The sequence below is a fragment of the Dryobates pubescens genome, chromosome 5 (genome assembly GCF_014839835.1).
Source record: "Dryobates pubescens isolate bDryPub1 chromosome 5, bDryPub1.pri, whole genome shotgun sequence".
In the NCBI taxonomy this organism is placed as follows: domain Eukaryota; kingdom Metazoa; phylum Chordata; class Aves; order Piciformes; family Picidae; genus Dryobates; species Dryobates pubescens.
The window spans coordinates 26946397-26961469 of record NC_071616.1 but is presented as its reverse complement, the minus strand read 5'-3'; positions in this window follow the sequence as shown (position 1 = coordinate 26961469).

The following is a 15073-nucleotide window of genomic DNA, read 5'->3' as shown; positions in this document are numbered from 1 at the left end:
AAACACGACCCACTTAAACAAATAGCTGGGGACAAAAAAGAGAACCTGTAAAATCAGTGTATTTATTCCCAGTAAACATGACAATAATGACATATTTTTAAATTGATCTTGCAATCAACTCATATCTGCTTCATCACAGTCATCTAATACCAATTGAAATGAATCTTATCTAAGAGGTGCAAGGTCTCTTCTAGGTGACAATTCCATTGCACGGTGGAATGTATGCTTAATACAGCTGAAATCAGGAACAAGTTCTTTCTGATCTTGATTTCAATGGGAACAGGGATTTGTTGTCTCTCTAAAATGAGAAAGATCAAACTTTGAAAGATGAAGCAATCTGTTGAGATCTTGGTTATCAGGATCCCTTTTAAACAAGATAGAAGACTAGAATAGACTATCTGGACAATAATTCCAAGTTATTTTTTCAAGGGAAAATGAATGAGGAAAAGAAATAAACAATGAGGGAGAAGAGGGAATTATGACTTAATTCTATATTTAAAATGTGATTAAAATTCATTAAAATATGACCAAATGATTCTATATATTAAATGCAATGCATCTAGCAAACTGTATATATTGGCCCTATGTCCAGAGGACCTTCTTGTTCAATACTGTGTGTAAGCTTCTGCTTAAGTGATTTTCTTAAGATAAATAGTCTTAAGTTCTTATTTAAGTGCTTTCTTGAAAGAGGGCCAACATATAATTCCATAATGTTTCCTCTCAGACACTCTGCCTTTTCTTACTGCAGTCACTTATTCCATCTTGACCAATGCAGTAAACTCTTCCAGGTAGAGACCATTGCTCTACATTTACTGCTAGAGTAAAATCTTGCCGGCTTTATGTCCTGAATGGGTTTTTCTGGGTTTTCTGGTGTCTCTTCATTGAGTTGCTAATACCAGTAGTACAAATAACAGTTAATAAATCAATCTGTTTCTTCCAGGAATTTTGCTAGGAGGCATTAACCCCTTCTCACCATCTCCCAGGCCACACCCCTGCACTCTTTACAATGAGAGCAGCATATTTTTTATTTCTTCAAGTGGCATTTGCAATCTGTCCTGACATAATTTACACATTTACACATTTTACAGAGCAAAGCACAGTCATGCAATTTAATTCCAAAAAACATAAGCATAGGAGACTCGGCACACTCGATTAGCAAAGCATATGATCGAGTTTTGCCAGTATGATATCAAAGGCACACGTTTGATTTGAATTTGTGTCAAAATGTACCTGCTGCTCTTAATTTCAAAACAGACATGTGCTGATGTGTTAGCCCATATTCACGCACAGGGGGCTTTTATATGCTGCAGACTGCACGTGTAGACCAGTGTCCTTTATGAATGCACTTTCCTTCCCTTTCTTTTCTCTTATCTCCAAGCAGCTGGTCTACACATCCTTAGGGAGAGGGAAGGCCTGTCACTGCCTGAGAGACAGAGAAGGCGAAAGCATGAAATCACTATTGAACCTAACGAAATAAAGTTCTGACCCAGATAAAGTCATCTGGGTTCTTCCACTGATCATTGCCCTATTGAGTTGCCATTCCAGTTCTATTATTTCTTCTAAATAGCGATTTAATGCTCATGAATGGAAGGTGAGTGCTTGAAAATGAAAGGTGATCACTGCAGTAAAGGACAAATCAATACAAGATCAAAGTGCTCTAGTTACCCACAAGGCAAACTAAAGTGAGAGGAAATTTCCTCAAGACCCTCTGAAAGAGTTACATAAATAGAAATGATCACTAAATTCCCATAATATTACACTTGGACTTTAATTTTAAAAAAATATAAAAAATCAGTGATTAACCAATTACTAGAAAAGGAATTGGCAACCTCCTGGACTGCTGACATTTTGTTGATCATTTTGTTATAGGTTTATTTAAAGAAAAAGAATTTGATTGAATTTTGCAAATTTTTAATTAATAAAGATTGATAGCTGCAAAAAACAAAAACAAAAACAAAAAAAACCAACCACACCTTAGAAGGAGTAGAAAAAAATATTCCCCTGAAAAATATTTAAAGCTGTGTTTCTAAGAATTGAGTACTTTTCTTGGGTTCTGGGTCACATAAGTGAGTATATTTGGAATAATAACAGGAAGTTACTTTGTTCGGCAGGTATGAAATAGGTTTTTCAAAAAAATCTCTAAATGTGATTAATATTGGAAGCTGTAAATTACATGACAGCAATCACTCATGTTCACAGGTAAAATATTTTGATTTTTATGGGAATTGTAAAAAATGAAAATAGAATCGGGCCAGGAACTTTCTGTGCTAATCTGTGACTGGCATTTGGGGGAGTTGGTGTCAAGAGATTTTGGTCTTGGATTATTCTCAGCAGTAGATGAAACAATGAAAGATTCACTTTCTTTAATCCTCCATCACATCCTGATTGGCTGGAAGCAGGGAGAGATAGTTAACTTCACCAAGTCAATAAATGTGGCCATCTGGGAGAATGCAAATTTAGACAAATGTGATATATGTGGGATGACACTTTTTGCTTAGAACATGCCACACCATAAAAGCATTAAAAATACATTCATATGACCCAGAGCATTTGATTAAAGCCTTCAATATACAATAAATTCAGCCTCAAGCAAACTAAAGGAGACAACTTGTACAAATTTCAGACCCAGATTCATTCAGGTTTAATTTCTGCTTCCTTATACTCTTCTGTTCAGGCATTTTTCTCTGTGTTTCCTTTCAGTGAAACTGAGTGAAATATGTGTAAAAATCTTATGCTACAGCTCTTTTATATGGAATTTTTTTTGTTTGTTTTTGTTTTGTTTTGTTTTTCCATTTCAGCTCTTTATATTCCATCCTTTTGAGCCACCAGCTTGAGAAAAAGTTAATCATCTTTGTATATGGGTAATTTCTGGGAGGAGTCCCAGTATGTCTAAAATGAGTAAGGATGACCTGATCATGACCTGATTCCATAGCTAGTGGTAAGAACACTTCAAATTCAGCAGTGTGTGCTTCCTCAGCTGCAGGAATATCGCTGGGGTTCAACTAGTTCCCAGACAGGAAGAAATCCAAAGTTGCTAACAGTCCTTGTCCCAGTGGTACAATATGCAGCGTTGCTATCTGAACCATGCCAGAAAGCTAGCTGCACAGTAGTATTTATCTATCAGTGAGTGTCTAGATCTTTAGATCATTCATAGTGTCTTCTGGCATGGTATAAAATGCAATATTTCTGTACACTGGACTGTGTCTTTAACATGCTCTCTCAATCCAAATACCTTACCAAAAGTCTTTTCTAAAGTAGTGTGTGAATTAACCTGATCTGAAAGAGTAAATATTCTTTTTGTGGTGGCCAAATATATACACTGTCTGTTCCATGGCAGGAAAATGGATAAAACCAGGGACAGCCTTTTCTCCAAGACAATACAAATGAGGTCAATAAATAGTGCAATGAATCTCAAGTGTCCAGTAAGAGAGTTAAACAGAACTCCTTTAGGCATTACCAACAGGGAGCATAAACAAACCCATAGTATTAATGTTAACATGTCTGTTGGCCCTTGTGATGTTTCTTGCACTAAACTAGCAAAGCTAGCATGACCCTTTCTATTGATTTACAGATGCTATGAAGTAAGTGTTTAAAACATTGTTTGAATTTGCAGTGATTGAAAGAATTCCTCTGTAGGACTCATCTTTTTCTTTGTTTTTGTTTTGTTTTGTGTAGGGTTTGTTGTCTTTCATGGGTTGATTTTTTTTAATGGGTTTGGTTTGCACTGTTTTCCCCCCACATTTCCTAGGTATTCAAACAGGAACAGAATTATCTTTGTCGAGCTATAAGTGCATTTTCAGTGACTAAGAAATATCACGTTTACAGGATTTACAATGGAAAAAGAAGAATAACTCCAAATGTTCCATATGAAGAAAACAAACACAACAACCTGATACCAGATATTTAAACAAAAAATGATAACAAAACACCAAGGCAACGTAACACCATCACAGGTTATACAGATACAGTGGGAGGAATTAGTTGAAATCCACATGCTGAACAAAGTATAATACTGGGAGGAGGAATATCCTCTGCATGGTATAGGTTTGGAAGTATTCATCACATTATCTTTACATTGCAATTGAAGCAGCCAAAGCAGCCTCAGTCTAGAACAATGATTAAAACCCTGACATACATTCCAGAGCAAAACAAGATAAGACAAATCAGAACATTCTGTGTTTTGAGTTGCATTTTTTACCAAAATGACAGCAACTATTTCACTAGGCTAAAAGAATCTTCCTTTGCTTGATAAAACTCATAAAGAGAGCTTGTTTCTAGAAAAGTGGCAAAGTAATAGGACATTTCATATAGTCTTCCTTTCTTTTTACCTTCTGTGACCCGTAGGAAGTCACAGTCCTCTCACAGCCTAATCAGCACAGGGAATTGCAGAATGAACGGGCTGGAAAATTCCTACAGAAAGCAATATTTTTTCATATATGAAATTCAGCTTGATTCTTAGGAGCTCAACAAAGGGAAGTCATGGTTATTGTTTCTTAAATTTTTTTGCTCCTTCATAGAGCTTTTCAAAGACACTCACTTTTGCATAAGCTTATATTAAAGTCCTACACTAGCCTGTGTTACACGTTTTAGTACATTCTGTACTGCTCTGGGAAATAAGCCCCCTCCCCCAAAGAACTTTTTCTCAGCCCCTTCATCTGTAACCTTTCTGCAAGTAAATGCTAATTGAAAAAGAAAGAACACCACTAATCTTGGAATTTAAATGCATTTAACAAAACCAATCTCAATCTAAATTGTTGTTTCACCATTCCCTTTTCCCCAACAGATGTTGAGAAACTGCAATTCCTATTAAGAACACTTGACTGTTTACTCAGCAAGAGAACTTCAAACTCAGGCTGCATCAATCTAAATGCGTTTCAGGACGTCAGTCTTTTGAAAAGTGCAGACTGTTAGTTGGTTATTTTTAAATGTAATCTTCACATAAAAGAGTTGCTGTATTTTTTTTTTCTTTTTACTGTGTCATCCTTCTCTCCCTCCTCCATCTTTTTATATTTTTTTAATGATGGCATCAAACATAGATGTCCTGAATTTTTATGTCCCATCCCATTTAAGTTTCCTTCCATGATGCTTTAATTAATTTTTTTTCTCCCTTGTTTTCGTCTTTGACCAAAACGAGTATTAGTGAAGATTGTGAACATTACTGCAGGAAAAGAACCACACAACAAAACAAAACACAAAACCCAAAAAGACAAAAAGCAGCCAGAAATGTTATGTAGTAAGAACGTTAGACATCAAAAACCTGAATATGTTTTCTTACTGAGCTTTACAGTAAAGTCCCTTTGGGCTTTGACCACAGACCTAAGTAAAGTTATCTGAACAGATAAAGGAGACTCTGTGTGGTTTTGTTGTTTTGCACCCTGGGTGTTGATCAGGGAAGTAGACATGTGTCTTGGGTTTTATGTTCTTCTTTTCTTTTATCTCTTCACACAATCCTTTAGTTAGTAAATGCAATATTAATATCTGCAAATCACTGAAATGTAGCTTAGGCCTAAACTCTGCAATTACAGTCTGGCTGTAAATGGACATAGTTACACTGACATGAATCCTTGTATGACATGAGTCTTTCAAGCATATTTTACTATAGAATAACATTCAGTTGCTTTACTTACCAAGTATAGTGAGTCAAGTCCCTCACCTGAGACAGGGCAGCTGGCAAGGCTGAGAACAGCAGACTACAGTTTGCACCTGTATCACCACACACAGGTCTGTGGTGGCTGGGGACTCCCATCTTCAGCTGTGTGTTCTAGCAGGCAATTTTTGCCTGGTTATGTGAATGTTTGTGTGAATATCTGAAGCTGAACTTTTGAATTCTCAAATAGAAACTGCTACTTGCTTGCTGCAATTTGTATGGGCTAGTTGTAAATTTGACAACACCTAGACTAAATAAAGGTGGTGCATTTTGAACATAGTCAATAAAGAGGAATTAAACACAACTAACAGGTAGCTGGCTGCTCATCTGTTATCTTCTACATATAGACTATCTAGATAGAGAAAAGGGGAATTTGTGTTCTGGAAAGAAGACTTTGTGCAAACACAAAAGGTTCCCAAAAAGAAATGTTCTTGGAAAGAAAATGTTTGCCAAAAAAGAAGGTTAGAAGTGAGGAAGATCTGGAAGATCAAGAAGATAAAATAAAATGCTAAGGGATGCCCTGGGGCAAGCCCTGACCAGCATATTCTGCTTAACTGTCCCAGGTCAGCAGTGATCCCTGGCTGGAAGGGAAGTAACGCTGTGGAAGGTAGTGTGCAGGTGAGTGTGTGAGATAACTAAGTTGGGTAAAAATTCTGATCCTATTGGTCAATGTCCAGATCTACCAGACTGATGCTCAAGTACCACAAAGAGTAAATATTGTTTTAAAAATAGAATAGGTGTTTCATCAAAGGTCAATTCATAATTCCCTTCTCCAACATAATTTCATTTTAGGTTTGTGGACTTTTTATGGTGCCTGTTGCTGATTTCTTTCTTCATTCTGGAGTGAGAACAACCTTAAATTCCTGCTCTTGGCTCCAACAGTGGACCGGGAAAGAAAGCACCTGCAGAGGGGCAGTAGCAGGAGAAGCGAATAGCTGGATCCCTATTCAAATAAACATCTGGCTCCTGCGTGCCAAGACACACTTATGACATAATGAGGAAACCTAAGATCCTCTCTGACCTGTGTGGTAGCACATCAAAAGCAGGATCCTGCCTCAGTGTGTTATTACTGCTCTTTTAGCCGTAAGGTGTGAAGGGTAAACAAGCTGGCATTTTAGCTCTGCAGGTGAGGCATGCAGTCTGAGACAGAGGCACAGCTGCCCCATTCTCCAGAATAAGAATTTCCTAGATGTGTTGCAAAAAAAACTTTTGTGTTCAAACAAAAACATATGTTGGACGCCCTTAGCACCCAACCCAACCGTGTTCTAATGGTAATTTAAATGGGAAATTTGCCCCAGCCCTCAGTGAAGCACAACACTTCTTGTGTGGAAGTACTTGTACTCAGGGCCAAACATGAACTTTTTGTTGTCACTTATTAGTTGTCACGTGAGTTACCATGAGTATGTATCTCTTTGGTCCCAAGATCCAAGGAAAATTGTTATTGCTCTGTGCAAACCAAGTTATCTCCCACCAACAGAGCACAAATAAGGTGCTGCTCATACTTGTCTATGGAGTGAATTGATGTTGGGTTGGTTTGTTTTTGTTTGTGTGTTTGTGTATTTTGATTTTTTAATTAGATTAGTAGTACTATGTTTGCAAACAACATTTAGGTAAAAGAAAACTTTCACTTCAATATTTAAATTCATGGTCAACACATCAATAAAAACCTAATAGGTAAGAAAATAATGGTGACATATATAGAAAATGCACTTTAAAATTGTTTTTTTATTATTTGTTTCTTTTTTTGGTGGGTTGTTCTTTTTTTGAGTTTTGGTTTGTGGGTTGTTTTTTTTGGGGGGTGAGGGGAGGAGGTTTAGCTATCAGTAAATAGCTGCAACCCAAATTCATCATGTTGCAAACTGTGAATCTTTTGGGAGTATAAACCAGGTCTTTTACTTCCAAGCCTTGCTTCAACAAATGTGTAAGTTCATGTTTCACTTTCATTCTGCTTGGCTTTAAGTGTTTAAATTGAGGCTTTCATAGAAAAATAAGCAAAAGAAAAACAAATACTCTTTTTTTAGCTGCTCATTTCACCATTGTGAATGGACCAGTTTGGACCCCAATTTATTTCTAATTCTAATTATAATTACTTCATATCAAAGTTTCAAACACAATGAACAGTTTACTGGATAGCATTATTCAATATATTATTATTGCCTTGGTCACTGGCTATTTAGCCCAAAACTTTCTGGAAAGTCACTTCAGTCACTTTCAGAAAAGATGTACCATTTATAAAATTGGACATGCTTTCAAGGAGCACTTGATTTTACTTATAAAGCAGTTCAAATTAATGCTCACTGTTAAAAAGGATGCAGTGTGATCTACAAGATATTTATCCTTTTTGCTCCTCATTTCCCTTGTAAGGGTTAGTAATATATACCATCATAGAAATACTGGAGGGCTCATCTTTTATACCAATTGAGGACCCTATATTTCATGTTAGAAGCACTTACTCAGAGGAATGCTCACATTTTTCATGGGTGAGTTATTCATTCACTTGTGTGAATAAAATATTCAGGGGTTCAGAACTCATAACCTGTTTCTTTAAGGTACTGTACAACTGTGGATAAAAGATGATATTGCAACAATCTTAATTACCATTTATTACTACCCATTATGATTTCCATTTATAGCTCACTATTTTTAACTTCTCTTATAAATTTCTCCTCCTATGACTTAGTCCAGATTGTATGATAATAAGTGAATATCTAATGTTAACGCTTTTCTGTCCTGTCTATCCTGATTGCTTGCTTTTTTTTGTTTGTTTGGGGTTTTTATTATTTATTTATTAAACCAGATTTCTAGATGTGAATTGTGCACTTTTTATTCTCCACCCCTCCTGAAAACACAGTTATAATTTTGTAGACATTTCTAAGTATCCGAGGTGAATGTTTGGTAAAATTCTGCCAGTGTGTGACAAATAAACAAGTACATAATCAAAGTAAATACAAATAATTCTGAAGATTTTTGCTAGGATTCTAGAAATGTTTTTTACTGACCTGAAAAAAATGATTTTTTTCTCTCTCATGTGCTGTTTTCTCTATGTTGTGTCACACGAAGCATATTCTCTACAATCTGTATAACCTCACATTAGACAGAGTGAAAGTTAAGTGAATTTTAGGAGGATTATTTATTATATTGCAAATCACAGCCTGATATAGTGTTTTTCTTCACTGAAATATTTTTTTAGCACTTTGGAAATCCCTTTGTATGCATCTGAGCCAATTAATTTCTCTGCAAGTATACATTCTACTCAATATACTTGTTATGTGTTTGTAGCTCTCGGTGTGTAATGAGACATTGTTGCTGTTGCTGATAATTCTGTAGATTCCATTGTACCCAGACATATGGTGTCAGTTGTTTAAAGGCTTTAGAAACCCTCAGATTGGCTGTGATGTATAAATGCAATAATCCCCATAGAAAACTTCGGACTTCTCAAACCAGAGTTTAAAATCCACATGCTCACTTGCAGACAGGGGAGTTTTAAAAACAAACGGGCCCTTACAGATAATTTAACATTAATGGCCCAAGTCAACAAGAAGTGCAGAACATTCAGCCCCCAGCAAGAGCAATACCAAATTTGAGAGGTGCATCCACAGGGCATGAAGCAGATGAAAATATGTATATCCAGTGCTTTATCAGTATTCAGTGTGTATTAAATTAGTGTTATTAAAGGGCAACTTTTAAATACTTTAGTAAGGAAGGATGATAGCCCGCGCTCTCTCTGTAGTCCTAATCCAAGGGCAGCAGCAGTCGGTTGAGTGATCCCATTGATTTTAGTGGGTTTTCTATTGAGCCTTCTGTCTGCAAGCTGAATGAAAGGCAGCTGCAGGGAATTGGAAGGCTGTGTTTCAGCAGATGCTACTGGCTTCCCTTAAACCCACACAAGCCACCACAGGTCCTTCATAGCATGTGTGCCTGAAGTGAAGTCATGACTCCATTGAAGTCAGCAGGAATTTTAGCACTATGGGTGGATTTCAAATTTTACCCTTGATTATGAGCTGGCCAGCTTATTTTATTTGGTGTTCTGGATATTAAATATCCCTGATGAGGGTGTTCTGCTTGGATTTTCTCAGTGGGCCTGTAAGCAACAGGGTTGGCTATTGCATGTCTGTAGTTCAGTTACCTGATTTTGGGAATAAATACTTACTTTCTGTGAGCAGAACTTTGGTGTGAAGCATTTGTTATTCTAGCTGCCTAATAAAACAAATACTGGTCAGTGGCCAAATCTCAAGTGAAAAAGGACCATTTTCCCTTGCAGTATCATGGTCTTAAATGGTGTTCCACAAAGGCTAAGTTGGGCTGCAATATAATTTGTTCAACATATAGTGTTTGAACAGAGTAGCAATGTATTTCCTCCATCCTTCTAACACATTTACTTTCATATACTGTGGTAAAGAATTTATCACACTTATTTATTTTTTTTAAGGGAAAACAAGTACATTAGTAGGGTCTTCCATTCACCTGAGTCTCAGCATATTTTTGTTTATTACTTATACAGCTCTTTTGTTTAGAGCAGAAGGGCTCTGAAGTTCTTCTTTTAACTAGGGCCTGTTGCTCTGGATACAAAATAAACACAAAGTTAATCAACAAAATGTGTAAGGATTTGTAACTTCATTGCTGTTGTATATTGCAGGAATATCAGAATGGGTGCAGCCCACCATTGTGTGATCATCTAGAAATTTTTCCCATCATTTTCTCTCTCATAAAGCTATGTAACGCTCTTGGATCACACTGGTGAGCTGCTCTCCAGTGAACAGTACTCAAATATATGCAGTATGGGAGGAAAATTTAGCCTGGCTGCACAGGCTATGTGTAGGTGCAGAAAGAAGGGTAAATGGGAAAGTAAAAGAGGTTTTAGCTTATCTTGAATTGCCTATAGGTAAATGGATCTTTTAGCTTATACTGAGAATAATGTATCTTCAGTAATGAATAGACATTTTTCCTTCTACCACCTTTCCACCTGAAGTCCCTCCTTGAATTAATGCCAGGGGAATTTTCAGATAAGATGTTTGCAAGCTTTATTTTTTTTCTTATGTGCTGCTGAACCAACACCAAAGGGAGTTCCTTGTGTGGATTGACCATTGTTGGCTAAACAGATTCTTCGTGACTTGGCAGAAGATGACCACATAAGCAAGCTCCATCCTTAAAATGCAAAATGAGAATGCCCTTTCCTTTGAAGATGGGGTAGGGGAAGCTGAACTGAGCCTTTCAGTCACTTTTTGGAAGATGTATTCTCTATTATTCAGCTAAAGTTCTAAAGATTATTAGGAACATCCAGATAAAGCACTCAAAAAATAGTTTATTTAAGGGGAAGTTTTTACCCAAATTTACTTTTGCTCTCAAGGAATGTTTTCAGATGACCAAACTCAAAATTGCTAATTTCACTGGAATTATCTAGGTGAGAAAAATATAGTTCCATGATCCACTCAGAGGAGGAAGTTAAAGATTACTTGCAAGACACAGTTCTCCTGCTTGTTCTTTGGATGACCAAAAGAACCAATTGTATTCTCACCTTGAGAACAACCTATAGTCACAACTATAGTCTTTGGTGTTTGTGTAAATAATGCTGCTGTCTGGAAAGGAAGAAAATAACATATTTCACAATGGGAAGCTGCCTCTCTAGAGCTCTTTGGTTATATACTGTATCCTTTCCCTCACATATGGAGGCAGAGACCGTAGCTGATATCTGAGGAGTTGCACATGATGGGTTTTATTCTGTGAACAAGAAATAGTGAGTTTCAGAGTGCTAGCTACTTTTTGCATGCAAATGCCCTGTTTCTCTAACATAAAGAGCTATATAAGTTGGAGATAAGTGTTTTGTGAATCAGGCCCTAAATCCTCTCTTTATTTTAACTGTAGACTTTAGCCAGTGGTTAAGCACCATCAGATGTTATTCAAACATTTTACGGCTTGCAAAGGATTATTTTTTTTTTTTCACAAGTATTATTTAAATCAGAGAAAACAAACAGTTTCATTAGAAGTGGCCTGGTTATGGATATCTTCTTTCCACCTCAGTGGCTTGATGTGACTCTTAACTGGCATTTGGCTGTTTTATAACTGGTGCAATTATTTTGTCAAAGGTTGTAGAGTTTTTCCTCCTTAAATAAAAAAAAAAAAAAAAGTTAGTTTACAGTTTATTAACTTAGATTACTGCTAATAGGTCCCATGAGTCTTTCTACTGAAACAAGGACCAAGATAACTGATTTCTTAAGACCAATCTGGAAGACTTTAAAATGCATTAATAGCTATCACTGAAACAGCAGGAGAAAGAATAGTCTGTTATTTGGGGGTTTTGTTCTTTTGTTTAGTTTTGTTTTCCTGTTCTCTGAATAAACTTTCCCCCCAATTTTATTTATTTATCTGTCATCTTCTCTCTTTCTTTCTCTCCTTTTCTTTTTTTGTGTGTGTGTGTTTGCTGGTGTTCCCTTCTTTTTAGAGCTATTAACAGATAAAGTTTTCAGTGAGTGAAAATAAGCAGCAATGACTCTTTTTGTCTGTTAAGGGAGCACATTAGCACATAAATAGGAAACAAAGACTCATTCTAAGATGGTTCAGGGTAGAAGTGAAATGATACCTTGAAATATGGTGGTCTGGAGTCACAATGCTCAATTTTAAAAAAGATCTCAAACTAGTGAAAAATACAATTCATGCTTAACATTTAAAATTTTTTAACAGTTTAGAGAGGGGTCCCATTTAGGCATCAAATATGTGGTTTACATCTGTTTGAAGAGTTCAATCATTTGTTACATGGGTCTGCAAGCAGGAAATATATTTCACTTCTTCCTCTGCTTTGGCATGACTCCCCCAGTCATATCTTTTTATCCTATTCCTCATCCTCCCCATGTTCTTTTGCCCTGGCAAGGCCTTACATTGAATGTTCAGTTCAGGGCTCCCCAGTTGAAGAAGGACAGGGAAATAATGGAGAAAGGTCAGCAGACAGCCACTGTGATTGTTAGGTGAGTGGAACATCTACCTCAGGAGGAAAGGATGAAATAGCTTGGGGTTTCTAACCCTGGAAAAGAGGAGACCAAGAGGGGATCTCATTAATGCTGCTAAATGTCTAAATGGTGATTATCAGGAGGATGGAGCCAGACTTGTGTCAGTGGTGACCAGTGACAGGACAACAGGCAATGGACACAAAGTGGAATGCAGAAGGTCCCACATAAACATAACCAAAAAACATTCTTCACTTTGAGGGTGGCAGAGCACTGAAATAGGCTGCCCAGAGCAGTTGTGGAGTCTTTCTGTGGAAGCACTCTAATCTTGCCTGGATGTGTTCCTGTGTGATTTACTCTAGATTATCCTGGTCTAGCAGGGGGTTGGACTAGAAGATCTTCATAAATCCCTTCAAACCCTACTTTTGTGTGATTCTGTGGCTAGATGTGGCTCTGAGCAACCTGATCTAGGATGGGGTGTCCCTGCCCATGGCAGGGGGCTTGGAACTAGATGATCCTTGAGGTCCTTTCCAACCCTGACAATTCTATGATTCTACGATTCTCCTAGATAAAAGAGGGACGTGTGGACAAAGGCTGAGCAGAAGTGCTTAGTGTGTGAATCACAGAATGCTGAGTATGACAGAAAAGTTTTTCTTACTTTTATTCCATTCTTGTGGTTGGTTTAGTGAATAACGGTAAATTCTATATGTGGAAGGACTATAAACAGCTGAGCTGTTTTGCTATCCAGGTACTTACACTGGAGTACTCAGTGCCAGACATTTCAGGAAGTGATAATATCTGCATATTTGTAGTAATAAGAGTATAGCTATAAACAGGGAAATTATAATATTCTGACTGTTCCCATCTTTTCTATAACTTGAAGCTGTGGTATTAGGCAGCTCGATGCAGCAGCCTCCTAAATTTCTTTCCTGAGGAGAGGAAATCATGTACTGGTTATATTAATTTTCATGATTTTGCTGCATCACCTGATCTCAAAACATTTTCTATGCTAGGTGCTGTATAAATAATAGCAACTAAAAACTAGTAATTATCCTTTCACCAGAAGTTTTATGATTAAAACACTGCTATTTGAATTACATGAATCAAGAGGGATTGAGACTGGGTTTAGCTGTTCAGATGTTCATCTGATACTACGCCTAATGCAAAAATGCAATCAACTCAGAAAGTGTGGTTTTGAGAGCCAAAAAGATCAAGCAAGTCCAGCTTAAATGTTTCAGTATTGTTCTTCCTACTGCTCAACAGATAGATTTTGATCAAGTGCAGCATTGCATGCATGTATGACCTTAACTGAGACAGAGTTACTAAACCCCTCTGCCCTTGCCCTTCAAAACCATGGTGTTTGGCACAGCAACATACTTTGAATTATTATTTATCAGAATGCAGCACATGAAGAACAGATCTATCTTACCTACAGCAGAGTTGTCTAGATATTTAAGATAAGAAATAAAGAGAGAATATGGAGATACTTCATGCAGATAATTTCTGAAAATGTTGTCTGGGAGATAGATTAAATTACGCAGAACTCAGGTATTGACATCATCAGGTGCTTTAAATCATAACAACTCCTTCAAAGCTGGTTTTACCATATTTACAGAATGGTGCTGTCATGTGTATTTTGCTTAGCTGAAAGAATTTGCAGACATTTATTTGCACTGAAGTTGCTTTCAGGAGTTTATTTTCAACCTATTTGTTGATTCAGTGGAAAATGTTTCATTCTTAGTCCTCAGTGGGGGATGATACCACTGCCCTCTCCCTTCAGTACTTCATGGTTTCATTTTTTTATTGATTCACAAATGTATATTGAAAGAAGAAATGTTATCAGATAGACAAGTTATATTTTCCTGGAACGAGTTTCACAGATAATCTGTAGTATGCCAAAAATGAGGTCCACTTTGATGAGAAAATGAAAAGCTTGAAAAAATGACCAGTGGACTTATTGAGAAAATATTCAAGTAATTTTCTGCTCCCAGTTCTTTTTGACACATAGCTGTTGATGTTCAAGCGCTCCTGTAGTAAAAGTGACTACAGACTATGACAGATAATATGGTAATGAAAAGGTATGCTTTTCTGTTACACTGAAATTTCAATACGGGTGGAATTTTGTCTCAAAAAGAGGGCAGTGATCTTCTCACGAACACTGTCCTTTGTCCTGAGGCACACGAAATCCCCAAATCCCTAAAATATTTTATCTAAAGATGAGATAATTTTGCACCAGACCAGGCATAAAAAATAAAAGTATATCAGATGCAGCTGGAAAAAATCCTGTTGCTCAGGGAGAAGGCAAATTAAAGGTTTCTATCTTATCTGTATTTCAATTACAGTTTTATTTTTGGTCCCTGGCAGTGCAGAGTGTTGAAGTCTTGGGAAGTGGAAACCGTCACAGGTGTACAAAAAAGGAGTCTTTAGTGGTGGAGATGTATATATTTGATCGCTGTTGCTTTTAATGTGGGGTATACATGACATTTAA